The sequence below is a fragment of the Schistocerca gregaria genome, chromosome 4 (genome assembly GCF_023897955.1).
Source record: "Schistocerca gregaria isolate iqSchGreg1 chromosome 4, iqSchGreg1.2, whole genome shotgun sequence".
Taxonomy (NCBI): domain Eukaryota; kingdom Metazoa; phylum Arthropoda; class Insecta; order Orthoptera; family Acrididae; genus Schistocerca; species Schistocerca gregaria.
Window position 1 is genome coordinate 251,294,436 of NC_064923.1, and position 14,916 is coordinate 251,309,351.

The following is a 14,916-nucleotide window of genomic DNA, read 5'->3' on the forward strand; positions in this document are numbered from 1 at the left end:
GGGGCTTCTCCAAGGATCGTGTGTACGTGGCTCTGCTACCAGCAGACCTCCCTGAATTAAGAAACGGGGTTGAAGCAGCTGTTGCTACAATCAGTGAAGACACACTTATCAACGTTTGGGAAGAACTCGGCTATAGACTTGATGTGTGCCATGTGACATTTACAAGGTTCTTGGTAAAACTGTTTGAGTTGCCCTTCCATTTGACATATAATTTAGAGCTGTAAGTTTAATATAATAAATATTATAAAGCGTTAAAACCCCGATATTCATTTATAAACACCCTGTATTTATTTTATTGGATAATGTTACCAAATATATTGCTTTTCTCTCTCACATGTTATGAACAATTCTGTAACTTGAGTGGTTCACGTGAAGAGAATCTTAGAAGTGTAATAGAGAAGGTGAAGGTAAGTCCCTCTATGTCTGGGAAATGTAAAGGCACCAAAGGTGAAGCGTGGCGGCTCGTCTCGAGTCGACACGTAGCTGCATGCGTATCTTTAATTTGGTGTTGCGCGATGTGGCCAGGTGCCGCTGGGGCTGTAGGCGAGCGAAGCGAGGGGGAGGTTTGTAGGGGCATTTTGGTGACCTCACTAGACGGCTTACAAGCAAGTGTGCGCTACTGGGCGTGTTGCACGACAGCGGCAGCTCTGTGGGCTGCGGGGCCTGGCAGCATTATACAGTGGTGGTGATCCCGGTGGTCGTGCCGTAGTTTGGTTGCACGTTGGCCGACGGAAAGAAATAATTTTGGGAGCCTTCCGTTTATCCTTTAATGCCATATTTGCGGAGAACTAAGCCCATCCTCTGGAAGCGAAAGTGTTACTGTATCGAACTCTGGATCCAATTATTATAATTACTTCCTGCTGAATCTGTTTTTCCATGGAGGCTGTGAGCTGAATTGTGCTTGTATTTTGAAAGACTACCGCACAACATAACATAGTCAATCGTGTATGTGAGCGATTTGTCTCAGATTTACGTATATATTTGTATTGAAATTTGAAAAGCTTGGTGTGGTCTAGTGCTGCTAATAAGGACTACTAAGTTTAAAGTATGGTTACTTCACTCGACGGTTGTTCTGCTGGGTGCACCTGACCTGTTATTTACTCGTCTGCTCACTGATGGTACTGTGGTAAACTGTAAAATATTGACGCTTCGTTTTCCTTGTTTTAGTTTTGGAATTTTACGTGTAACACACTATGCAACATTGCAGGTCTTAGTGATGTGAATTTGTAACCTAGTTAACATTTCACCGCGAATTATATATTTAAGATACCTAGTCAGCAGATTAGTTGCATTTTATTACGTTCGTGAGCTCATTCATGATATTGACTTTTCAAGGTAGTAAGCCCCAAGTATTTCGGGCGATTGTTCAAATTTCTGTCAGTCCCAAACAAACCTGGCGCACGGTTTTGCTAGTAAAAATTTAATATTTATATTGTAATTCAAATTTTAGTTTCTCCTCTGTGTAATTAACGCGAGTTTTTCCACTTTTACCTCGACTAATAAGTTTTTGTATACTAGGTCTGCCTCCCAACCTAGTTGTATGTACTAGCTTGTATGGTGCTACTTCCTCCTCACTTGGGTCACTGAGAGGTCCGCACATGTGCGGTCAGTAAGGAACACCTAGACATCAGACGGGGGGCGGGGGGAGGGAACACTGTTGTGTGTTGCTACCCCAGCATGGGCTCTGCCTGTATATTGTGCTTATTGGAAGTAGACCACACAGCTAATAGTCAAAGTTTAGTTTTTCTTTATTATGGTCTGAAACTGGCCAAGGCTCTTGGATCTGATCTGTTACTGTGCTGGTTAATAGTTTTGTGCCACAAGTCTTTCCTTGATAATATGTTGTTCCAGCTGATACTTCTGTAAGACGATATTGTTGGTCAAATGTTAATTACTCTTGTAAATTTGATCCACTTAAATTTCTTAATGGTTACAACTTATTTATTTATCTACTTGTTTATTTATGTAGTTGTGCCTCAGGGGCTGATTCCCTGTGGTGATGAAATTAATTTTTTCTCTCAAAAAAGAAAATAATTTTAATGAACAGTTTTCTCCTAAGAATTAACCAACCTGTGAATCTTGATTTTGATGTTATTAATTAGTCACATTACATCGTTTTGAGATTGGTAAAAGAGATCCTGGATTAATTGATGGCTCAAAGTACCCTTCTTTAACTGATTAATTTTTTCTCTCAAAAAAGAAAATAATTTTAATGAACAGTTTTCTCCTAAGAATTAACCAACCTGTGAATCTTGATTTTGATGTTATTAATTAGTCACATTACATCGTTTTGAGATTGGTAAAAGAGATCCTGGATTAATTGATGGCTCAAAGTACCCTTCTTTAACTGATTAATTTTTTAATTAAATTGACTCTTTTGTGACTGGTTATAATAACCGTAATTATACATTGTGTGTGAACTTAGCGACCATGGGGATAGTGTAGCTATCAGTAGTAGGGCACTGCGGATACGAAATCAAATGACCTTTGAGGTCATATTACAACTGAGGCAATTACTCGTGTCACATTTTGTTGAAGCGCCGTCGGCAGCTCCTTGTCTCCAACGCCATTTCAGAAATTATGAAATTTTGCCACATGCCTAGGTCAGGGAGGTGAGAGAAGGGAAGGACTGCCACATCTCACTCTGCACTTCTGCACATTTTGCATGAAGCACCCCTCATCCCGGGTGCTCCCACTCAGCAGCAAGCAGCGCACAAGCTCAGCTCCCCATCGCTTCGAGAATTTTTTCTATGATAATTTGATTGTGTTTGCATCATCATTTGCTGTCGAGAATGAAATGCTGACAGCAATGGAAGCAGCATCGATCAGCTGGGATGAAGAAGAAGACTACTAGTGTACATTATGTCAGTACATCTCTAATTATTATTATTATTATTATTATTATTTTATTATTATTATTACTAACTGTGTATGCTTCATTATGTATAGCACTCCGTTTTCAGGACACAAATAGCCCATCTGCACCATCCGACCGCCGTGTCATCCTCAGTTGAGGATGTGGATAGGAGGGGTGTGTGGTCAGCACACTGCTCTCCTGGTCGTTATGATGTTTTTCTTTGACTGGAGCCGCTACTATTTGTCGAGTAGCTCCTCAATTGGCATCACAAGGCTGAGCGCAGCCCGAAAAATGGCAACAGCGCATGGCGCCCTTGATGGTCACCCATCCAAGTGCCGGCCACGTCCGACAGCGCTTAACTTCGGTGATCTCACGGGAACCGGTGTATCCACTGCGGCAAGGCCGTTGACTAGCTTCATTACACTTGGTTTGTTGGTGTGTTTGAAACACACTGCAGCAGCTGTAGCCCACAGGATGTTCGACGTTGTTAGATTCTACAGTAGCATGAGCAGAGCAACTGCAATAGGCGCCTGATCCAATGCTGAATGAGGACACTGAGATGTTTCCACAGTAGCAGCCAATTTTTCGGACATGCTGTCATCTGACTGTGCTGTAGCACAACCACAGTAGCCAAGTCCCACAAGAGTATTGTTATTCGCCAACACAGACAATGCAACTGTCAGTGCTTCTAAACGTGTAAATGTAGATTTGGCACCTGAAAATGACTTCTACAATTAACCTCACGGGACATAGAAATATATCTAAAACACCGAAGCGTTGTTAAAATGAAACCTCTGTATTGTGCATTACCAGTTGCCACAGAGAGATTGTGTCGTTGGTATCAGCATGTGAGAGAAGCATACAATGAATTTGTTGAGTATTTGAGCGATAATAGTGTAGATATTGATCAAGAGAACAATGCATCAATGCTTGTATTCCCGATATAGCAAACACTGTAAGTGTTGAGGCTTTAACAATAGAATCAGTGGAGGAAGAATTTATTGAAGGAATTCTCGTGTATGTAATTACACCTTAGGTTTGAGTTTAATACAGGCTGAATTCAAAACACATGAAAAGCAATTTATTGAATCCTTCTGTAAAGCTGGATGATTCTGTGTAAAAAAAAAAAGTTCTGTGTATAAAGTTGTTATTATTTACTTCCGCCCTACAATAACTTTAATGGTGAAAGGATCAGACGATAATTATAAGACCGATATAGAAAGCAACTTTTCTGTTTATTATCAGAAACAATACATTTTCTTTTTCAAAAAAAGAGATTTTGTAATTTCACAGTACTTTTGTTTACAATTTCTTAACATGACAACAACTGATCAACTATACACTATTTACTGCAGTAGAGACACATTATACTAAGGGAAAAGGACAATGATTTTTATTATTTACAATATTTACATAGTATAGGGACTAGCAGCAGCAGGTGAAGAACCTCACACATAAAAAACACATAATTTATACTTTTTTTGTTCTTTTTACATGCACATGGTACACATAATACATATAATAATATACACAATTCACACACATACCTGATATACACACACACACACACACACACACACACACACACACACACTCATACATACATTTGTTTCCATGGCACGACAGATCATCATTCAGTTGAAGTGCAGTATGCCCCATGGCCTAAAGGCTGCTTGCTTCGCCATGTGAGGAGATTGATCATCAGAAAAAGACGCTCCTTATAGACTTCGATCATGAGCCCCTGTGACGCCACACGATGCACATGCTTAGCTTGTCTATGGGTGGTATTTGCATCTACACGGAACGCATACATATTCGATCTCAGCCCTGTAAACTCCACAGCCTGTGAGCCATTTGCCTCGTCTTTTATCAGACCGATAACATTCTCGTTCTGAGGTGATATGCCACCATAAGGATAATCGCCTTCAAATCCAGACATATCAAATTCATTTGGACTGCCCCTAATTACTTCATATAAACCACAGCCTTTAACACGCTAGATGAAACTGTCTTATCCAAATAAAGTAACTTGACAAGTTTGTGTTTGCAAATGGAATGGAATCAGTGCATGTGGAATTTGGAGAGATCAAGAACACATGTACTGACATAACAGGCCGCGTGAACTCCACTAAAACCTTAACAACTTCCACAGTGACTTGTACTTCATTGAAGACTGTGGCCCACTTAAAATTTGGCCTACTGATGTAATTTCTTGCTCATCCCAATGATAATAAATTAATATCATAAAGGTTGCAAACACTCGCCATGGTTTTGCCAATATCTGAATTATTTATTAATTTATAAAAATCTTTTTTAAATCACATGGCACAAGAGCCCCCTGCGGTATTGAAACCAATATATTCCTTCAACTAAGAATGATGGCGAAGGAGGTGCTCTGAGTGATTCTAAGAAGTCGCATCCCAAACCTGGATCATTGCTGGAGGTTCCTGTAATGCAGAATGTATCTCAGCTTGTTCAGCAGCGTTATCAACAGCTAGGGTATGGAACAATTTCGCAGGACTAGGCACTCTGGACACAATGGTATGTCACTGTTCTCGTCACGTAGATCGGTGGGATATTCTAGGTCTGCCTCCAGAACCTATTCCCTACCAGCATCAGCAGCTACATTCAGGATCTTAACCTTGAATTTGAAGATTTCATAATTGGACAGCCATCGCGATCCTCCAAGTGGCAGAGTTTGTTGCTTGGCCTGTTCATAGAGCTTTTTTACATCCAATTAAAGTATGTAACAAAAATCATCAGACAGCCTGAACTTCTTCCCACTCAGTCACGGGTTTTTCTCCTCGACATACCTGTGGACCAAGTCCCCCATGAATCCCGCATGCGAAAAAAAGCAACATATCAACATTGGCCAATATTTTGAAGTTGGAATGTATCTTTTTTAAATTGTGTCCCATGACAGCGCCGGTTCAGTGTAATAGGAGCCAGGATTCATAGTTGATGTGCCCTCTAAATGAGAGATGTTCATATGAAAAGATCACCTTCTTCGTTACCAGCTGAAACTTCGCATTATCGTGAAATGCAGATCGAATGATGTGTGTATACTATCGATTCATCATCTCAGCAAGTTTCCGGAAAGGCGCCTGCATAAATTATAGCGCGTCCAGGAAATGGCAAGTTATTCTAGGTGTTATTCGCTTGAAGAATGAAATATATTTTTCACCATTGTCAAGTATGATACTGACCTTTTCATTCTACAATTTGAAAGCACCCAAGTGCTCAGCAAGAAAGTGAGCATAATGCCCACTCAGATTATGAAATAAGACAGGTATGTGTAGTGGCAGTTTGCGCTTCAAGTTGCGAGCGTTGTGAGCTACACTATGAAACTTCTCCATTAGATGGCAGTGCCTCTACATGAAATTTCTGCTTACCTGTCGAAAGGCAGATCACAAATATGACCTTTAACTGCCTGTTTGTATGAGGCATCATTCTCCTGCGAGGTGGTCTTTTGACTGTGCGTGCTATAAAGGACATTAACATACCATGCAAGTTTTTCGAGCTCAGAGCGCAACCATCGTGCAGGATTATCCTCGACATGGGAGTCAAATTTGTGGTGAGCATACAACTTAATGTGCTGCCACATACGTTATGTGTCGTTCTGTGAAAGTGGTGTGAGAGATTGGGTTCACCTTTACTGTGCCCCAAAGGAACTAGTAAAGACTCAAAGTCAGTATATACAACAAAGGAACATCGTTCCTGCAGGTGACTATTCTAAAAACTTTAAGAACTTTTCATCGACAGTGGACATTTCCACATGTACCAGTTCCTAACTATAGAAATCAATCAGGTGTCTTAATAATTGCCCATCCTTCTGCAGTAAACGACATTTGGGTGGTAAGTAGACGGGGCATGTTTTTGATCCAGGCATAGTGTTGCTTCTCGCCTTTGGAGAAGAGCATAAAATTTATGTGATGCAGAACTACTACTTTGGAAGAGTAGAAGGTTCCAACTACTTTATCCTTCACATCTTCTGACTTGTGTATTGTGTATTCAACTGGGGCCTAGAAACGACGGAGATGCTTCGTCCCACCGTAGCCCTCAGTGGTTCACAACCCCACAACAGGCCACAGCAGTCCACCCACCGCAACGCCGCCTCACACAGAACCTAGGGTTATTGTGCGATCGGCTCCCAGTGGAATCCCCCCCCCCCCCCCCCCCACACACACACACATACACACCCACCAGGCAACGTCTCATACCAGGCGAGTTTACAGCACATGTTTGCACGGTACAGTAATTATGGTGAACGCGCACACTGAGAAAGTGTTTGTGCAGCAATTCGCCGACAGGCGAATCAGCCTGCATTCGCCAAGGCAGATAGAAAACCGCCTTAAGAACCATCCACAGGCTGGCCGGCACACCGAGTCTCGACACAAATCCGCCGGGGACCGGCACGCCTTCCCACTCGGGAAGATGTTCGTTAGATGTCTTGTATGTCTCAGAGCTGGTGCATTTTATTGAGTTCTTTCTTTTACAAGACAGAAGCGACCATTCGAAGCAATATTTATCCCCCTTCTTGATATTCTGGACATTAATGAATCCCTGTTTAAAGTAATACTCTCTGTAAGACGGATGAAACTGCATCAAAAATATGTGAGTACACGACATGTTAGAGTATGCAGCTGAGCGCCTGATCAGAGCCTCTTCCCTTCAAGTGGGAAAACGCTTCAGTATGATGCTTTCGGTGAAAGTTCCATACCACTCAGCACTTATCACGTCCTGCAATAACACACCATCCTTCCCCCAGTTTGATCATACTCGTCTCTGCAGTATCATTGCCACCGTCTTTATGGGGATGCAACAGCTCACAATACAAAACTACTTTGCACCAGATGGCAGCAGTAGCTGGTCATTGATGATTTCAGGAGGCTCCCTTCCCAACACTGCTTGACAAGCGTGAAGGAAGGTAGCAGGATCTCGAAATCCAGCATCGACGTTATCAATGCGAAATTGTAAGATCCTGTCTCTGAAAGGACAAGGAGCGACAGAATAATCTAATGTGGCTGCATGATTTACATGGTGCTGGTGAACAAACAAGACGAGCTGTAATGATGCTGCTGCTAGGCTGTGAACAGGCTGGTAATTGTGAACTGACAGGTTCCACCTTGCTACCAATAGAACGGGGGGGGGGGGGGGGGGGGGGGGTACTAGCTTGCGACCTCAGTTAAGGTGATGCAGACATTGATGGTACCACCCTCGACGCAGACATCTACGGCACCGGCCTGCTACTGCTAGACTAAGGGCGTCTGTCGACGAAACTTTCAAGTCCAGGAACATTTGGTACTCCAGAACCACCACGAACAATGGCTACAGTAAACCACCCGTTACCATGACCAAATGAATCATTAATATCTAAACTAAAATTAAGTTGGCACCCACAGAAAACAGAAGGTATGTCCAGCAAGCCTTGAGCAGCGACAGACTTGACTGGTATACGATTCTTCTTGTCTCTAGCTGTTGTAGCAAACTCAATGTTCTCGATAGTTTTGTAGACTGTTTGTACAGTTTTATTTGCAAACTGATCTGTAGCGTAGCTAAGAACCGGACAAGGGTACATCTAGAACCGGGGGCTCAAGGATGCAACAGCATGTTACGCCTACAAGGCGGCTGACGCAACCCGCCGAGCAGCTTACGCAATCTTGGCAGCGCGCCAGCGGCGGACTTAGCGTACAGCCGGAAGGGAGCACCTAGTACGGCTAGTGCTCCCGTCCGGGATAACGCGCCGCTGGCAGGCTGAAATATTCTAAGTCCGACTCAAGGTCACGCGTTATCGGACTTCTATAAGATGCCGTACAGAAGATACCGTCGCCGTTCCAAACAAACAGTCTACAAAACTATCGAGAACATCGAGTTTGCTACAACAGCTGGAGACAAGAAGAATCGTATACCAGTCAAGTCTGTCGCTGCTCAAGCCTTGCTGGACGGACCTTCTGTTTTCTGTGGGTGCCGACAGTGCCACCTTGCTACCACTATAACGGGGGGTGCTGACTGTGCCACCTTGCTACCACTAGAACGGGGGGGTACTAGCCTGCGACCTCAGTTAAGGTGATGCAGACATTGATGGTACCACCCTCGACGCGGACATCTACGGCACCGGCCTGCTACTGCTAGACTAAGGGCTTATCCTGATGGCCCCAGCTGATGTGATGCAGATGGTAATGCCATCGTCTTGCTACCACTAGGCTGGGGGCAGTAGTCTGATGGCCCCAGACGAGGTGATGTAGACATCGTCGCACTGCCCTGCCTCCGCTAGGCTGAGGTGACACACATGTCAACACCCTCGTCAATGAATGATCCAGCACTTCGGGAAGGTACCAATAAGCCCTCTACAACTGAAGAAGGAGCAGAATTCGTTAATATCACACATAGATAGAAGCAATAGTCATGTACATCCAATTATAATAATTAATTTCTAATACGTAGACGTTCTCTGATGATAAGTGCTTTCAGTCACTCATCTCCTTCATTATTAATTAATTAGATGTAGTATATTCTATGTTCGGTTTTTGTTTTCCTTGTAATATCAATGCCAATTCATCAAAAAAAGAAAAAAATCATTCTACGTTGCAACCATAAAAAATCGTTGTTACTGACAGAAGAAGTAGTAATACTACTACTCACTCATGTGCCTCTCAGCGGCTGGCGCCGACCCCTGACTAGAGAAAAATTGTGTTGTTACTTGTGGTAACTCATGCAGAACTTGGTCAAAAACCCAGGAGCCCTGAGTGGAAAATGGTGAAAGTTTACTGTGAATGGCATGTAATCGGTCATCAACGATTGGACCAAAACCTCATGAGCTCTGAGTGCAAGAGGGCATAATAGGCGCTTGTTGTGGTTGATCAGTATCGATCTGTTCACCTGTAGCAAAAACAAAGGAACACACAGATACACATGCAAACATGAAAACAAAAAGAACAAATTACACACACATGTAAAAAAAATTCTTACGTTCGCCTTCATGTAAATCATTCATCAGAAACGCCGTTATCTCATCATCGAAAAGCGATGACGTTGTGATTGAAACCAAGTTGTCAGCATCCACCAAACCAGTGCTCTTACCAGCACTTGGTCATCAGTTTGCCCAGAATGCTTCGTGGTTGATCAGACTGAAATGAGAAGGAGTCGTTCAGTGCTGATTATTTATATATAGGCAGCACGTGCTCCTGGGTAAAGGTATACAAGTACCGAGAGTGCCTTCACGTAAATCTAGTGCAGCGTTGAGCTGGTGTTTCTTTTTCTTCTCAGCTCACGTACTGTACTCATCTACATGTACCATGCACTTTTCCTCAGAGCGTGAGTTATCTGTAGTTCAAGCATGAAAGCACGTGAAGTCCAACACGGTTGATTGGTAATGCGTGCACATTCATGATACTTGTAATCCACTACTCTTGTAAGTATTACTATGCATGCATACGTTTTATCGTGATAATGTCCCAGGTGAGTCGGCATAATCTAACCAACCTCGACTTGCATGTCTGTAACTCTGCATTTCATCTTTATCTACATGTACAAAGACATTCCGCAAGCCACCGCACGGCGCATGGCGGAGGGCATCCCGCACCACTATCTGTCACTTCCCCTCCTGTTCCACTGGCAAACAGAGCGTGGGAAAAACGACTATCTATATGCCCCCCTACGAGTGAGCCCTAATTTCTCGTTTCTTATCTTCGTGATCCTTACGCTCGACGTATGTTGGCGACGGTAAAATCGTTCGGCAGGCAGCTTCAAGTGTCGGTCCTCTCAATTTTCGCAATAGTGTTCCTCGAAAATAACGTCGCCTTCCCTCCAGGGATTCCCATATGAGATCCCGAAGCATCTCCGTAACACTTACGTGTTGTTCGAACCTACTGGCAACAAATCTAGCGGCCCGCCTCTGAATTACTAAGATGTCTTCCTTCAATCCAACCTGGTTGTGGTGGTGGTGGTGGTGGTGGTTAGTGTTTAACGTCCCGTCGACAACGAGGTCGTTAGAGACGGAGCACAAGCTCAGGTTAGGGAAGGTTTGGGAAGGAAATCGGCCGTGCCCTTTCAAAGGAACCATCCCGGCATTTGCCTGAAGCGAAAGCCAACCTGGTACGTATCCCAAATACTGGAGTAGTACCAGCGTCCTATATGTGGTCTGCTTTACAGGTGAACCACTTTTTCCTAAAATTCTCTCAATGAACCACTTGCCTTCAGATGGTTCAAATGGCTCTGATCACTATGGGACTTAACATCTGAGGTCATCAGTCCCCTAGACTTAGAACTACTTAAACCTAACTAACCGAAGGACCTCACACACAACCATGCCCGAGGCAGGATTCGAACCTGCGACCGTAGCAGCAGCGCGGTTCCGGACTGAAGCGCCCAGAAAAGCTCGGCCACAGCGGCCGGCACTTGCCTTCCGTTCCACAGTTCTCACATGCTCGTTCCACCTCATATCGCTTTGCAACGTTGCGCTCAGATATTTAAACGAGTTGACTGTGTCAGGCAGGATAATGCTAATACTGTAACCGAACATTACAGGTTTGTTCTTCCTACTCATCCGCGTTAACTTACATTTTTCCACATTTAGGGCTAGCTGTCATTCATCGTACCAGCTGGAAATTGTGAATAAGTCGTCTTTTAAATTGCCATAGTCTCTCAACTTCGACACTTTATTGTAAACCACAGCATCATCAGCAAACAACCGCAGATTCCTGACCACCTTGCCCGCCAAATCATTTGTGTATATAGAGAACAACAGCACTCCTACTGCACTTTCCTGGGGCATTCGTGATTATGCTCTTGCCCCTGATAAACACTCGCCATCGAGAACAACATACTGGGTTCTATTATTTTAGAGTCACTCACATATTTGTAAAGTTAATCCGTATACCCGTACCCTATTCAATAGCCTGTAACGGGGTACCGTGTCAAAAAAAATGTTTAAATGCGTGTGAAATCTTATGGGACTTAACTGCTAAGGCCATCACTCCCTAATATTACACACAACTTAACCCAAATTGCTCTAAGGACAAACACACACACATCCATGCCCGAGAGAGGACTCGAACCTCCGCCGGAACCAGCCGCATAGACCATGACTGCAGCGCCCAAGACCGCTCTGCTAGTCCCGCGCAGCCCGTGTCTAAAGCTTTCCGGAAGTCTATAAAGGTGGAATCTGCCTGTTGCCCTTCATCCCTGGTTCTCAGTATATCATGTGCGAACGGAAATCTCAGTTTCGCATGAGCGATGCTTTCCAGAGCCATGCTGATTCTTAGTCTCAAGAAAGTTTAATATATTCAAACTGAGAATACGTTCAAGGATTCTGCAGAAAACAGAAATTAGACATATTGGACTGTAATTGTGAGGGTCCGTTCTTTAACCTTTCTTATATACTGGAGTCACTTGCGCTTTTTCCAGTTGCTTGAGACTTTGTGCTGGGCGAGAAATTCGCGATAAATGTAAGCTAGGGAAGGGGAGAACGCCGTACAGTTCTTTTTGTAAAATCGAACAGCGATTCCATCCGGACCTGTTGGTTTATTTGTTTTTAAATACTTCGTTTCTCTACGCCAGGTATGCTTATTTCTATTTCGTCCACACGGAAGTTTGTCCGATGATCAAAGAATGGTACGTTTATATGATCGCCGGCTGCGGTGGTCTGGCGGTTCTAGGCGCTCAGTCTGGAACCGCGCGTCAGCTACGGTCGCAGGTTCGAATCCTGCCTCGGGCATGGATGTGTATGATGTCCTTAGGTTAGTTAGGTTTAAGTAGTTCTATGTTCTAGGGGACTGATGACCACAGACGTTAAGTCCCATAGTGCTCAGAGCCATTTGAACCATTTTTGTTTATATGATCCTCCTGTGTGGACGATTTCTTGAACTTGAAACTTAAAACTTCGGTTTTCGTGTTGCTGTCTTCAGCTGCCACACCAGACTGATCAACAAGGGACTGATGGAAGCCTTAGACCGGTTTAGCGATTTTACAAACGACCAGAATTTTCTCCAGTTCTCTTCCAGATCTTTTGCTAAAGTGTGACGGTAGTAGTTATTGTATGCTTCGCGCATAGACATTTTCATCGACGCACGAATCTCTACTAATCTTCGCTTGTCATCATTTGTGCGTCCCCTTTTGAACCTAGAGTGCAACATTCTCTGCTTCCTCATCATCCGCCGAATTTCGTTATTAAAGCATGGTACTCTTTTCCATCCTTTACCCACTTATTAGGCACGTAAATCTCCAGACCATTATTTACAATCTGCTTAAACTTTGCTCATACATCCTTTACATCCATCACACTGGAACTAAGCGATGACAGTTCAATGTCTATGTCGTGTGACTAGGGCCTCCCGTCGGGTAGACCGCTCGCCTGGTGCAAGTCTTTCGATTTGACGCCACTTCGGCGACTTGCGCTTAGATGGGGGTGAAATGATGATGATAAGGACAACGCAACACCCAGTCCCTGAGCGGAGAAAATCTGCGACCCAGCCAGGGATCTAACCCGGGCCCTGAGGACTGACACTCTGTAGCGCTGACCACTCAGCTATCGGGGGCGGACACTGTCTACGTGAGTTGTTAATAGCTGCTTATCTGCTCTATCTAGCAGAAACATTCTCCTAGCCTTCTTGACTGATTTATTAACTTTCGTAACGCTAGTTGTTATAATCACATCATGATCGCTATTCGCCGCTTCTACACTGACATTGTCGACAAGGTCCAGCCTATTGGTAGCTACAAGGTCTAAGATATTTCCATTGCGTGCAGGCTGCTCAACATAATTTTCAGAAAATGTGTTCAAAAGCTTTTCTCATGACTGACTGCTGAGGTGGCCGGTAAAAAACATCCAACAATTAACTTAGTGTCACCTAGGCCAGACGGCTTTGCTGTCACACTCAACTTCGACCTCAGAGACAATATTTTTGTCATCTGCAATGGAGATTCCCCTTCCGTGGCCTCTAATTTATCTTTCCGAAATACGTACCACGATTCGCTAAACATCTCACAGTTTTACACTTCGAGTTTCAGCCAGCTTTCGATTCCAGTAATAATTCGAGCGCGAGAACTTTCCAGGGGGACAGTAAATTCTGGACCTTTAGTAAGAATACTCAGACAGTTTACTGAAGAAACTGTGACAGTTGAGTATTTTTATTCTGAACGCCGTTTGACTGGCAAGTTTTCTTTGAACTACAGCCTAGCCTAAAAAACCCTCATGTATACTCACAATATTTCGATGCTTATGAGCTACAGTCGCTGTGCAGCTCCCTAGCAGAGCCCTCAAGCTGCTTCTTTGCAAGAACAGCTGAAAGCGTAAGTTAAATACTCACTACGCAGCTAAAACCTGTGAGCGAGGGGGCAGAAAAAAAGTAGGAAGTGAATAAATAAACACGAAGACTAATTTAGAAAAAGAAGCAATTTGTTTATTAATAAGCCAAATAAATTATAGTTGTATATCTTATGAAGCATTCATAAATCTATGTTGTCCGTATCTCTTATTCAACTGATTGAGGGCAGGACATTCTTCTGTTTCCGATCCTGCATAGATGCATATTTGCAAATTTCTTGAAGCAAGGAAATATTGTCACAACCTTTGATGCAAACTATGCTGTTACTATTATCAGAATGACGACACCATATCTCCATAGACCATTCGTTCATTGTACCAGCGATTTGTAAGGTAAAATCGTGTCAACCACGCCGCTGTTTTTCGAGTTTTAGCACGCTGCACTGAGTTGAACGGTTTGAGTGAAGAAATAGTTTAATTGGGAATACCACTTTAGTACTGGTACGATATTGGAGAATGCAAGGAACGGCACATCCGTGAACACAAATTGTCCGCATTCATCGTAGAACTCTTGGAAGTCTGCAACATTCTTTGCTCTTTGAGACATTTTTGCGTAATGTATTACATGTTGTGTAATATCTCTACATATTTTATACCACAAGTCACACAATTACTGTTAGTGGCGAGTAGTTTATGAAATGATAATGCAGTAGCCGGCCGCGGTGTGTGTGTGGTTCTAGGCGCTTCAGTCCGGAACCGCGGGACTGCTATGGTCGCAGGTTCGAAAACTGCCTCG

At 43.5% G+C, this 14,916-nt stretch overlaps 1 protein-coding gene and 1 pseudogene across 1 annotated transcript in view; both read right to left on the minus strand.

The window, feature by feature from the left end:
• Nucleotides 1-14,916, minus strand: part of LOC126268061 (carboxypeptidase B-like) — a 105,856-nt gene that overhangs the window by 64,213 nt on the left and 26,727 nt on the right. The gene's annotated exons all lie outside the window — the stretch shown is intronic.
• LOC126268265 (5S ribosomal RNA) lies at nt 3,150-3,267 on the minus strand (annotated as a pseudogene).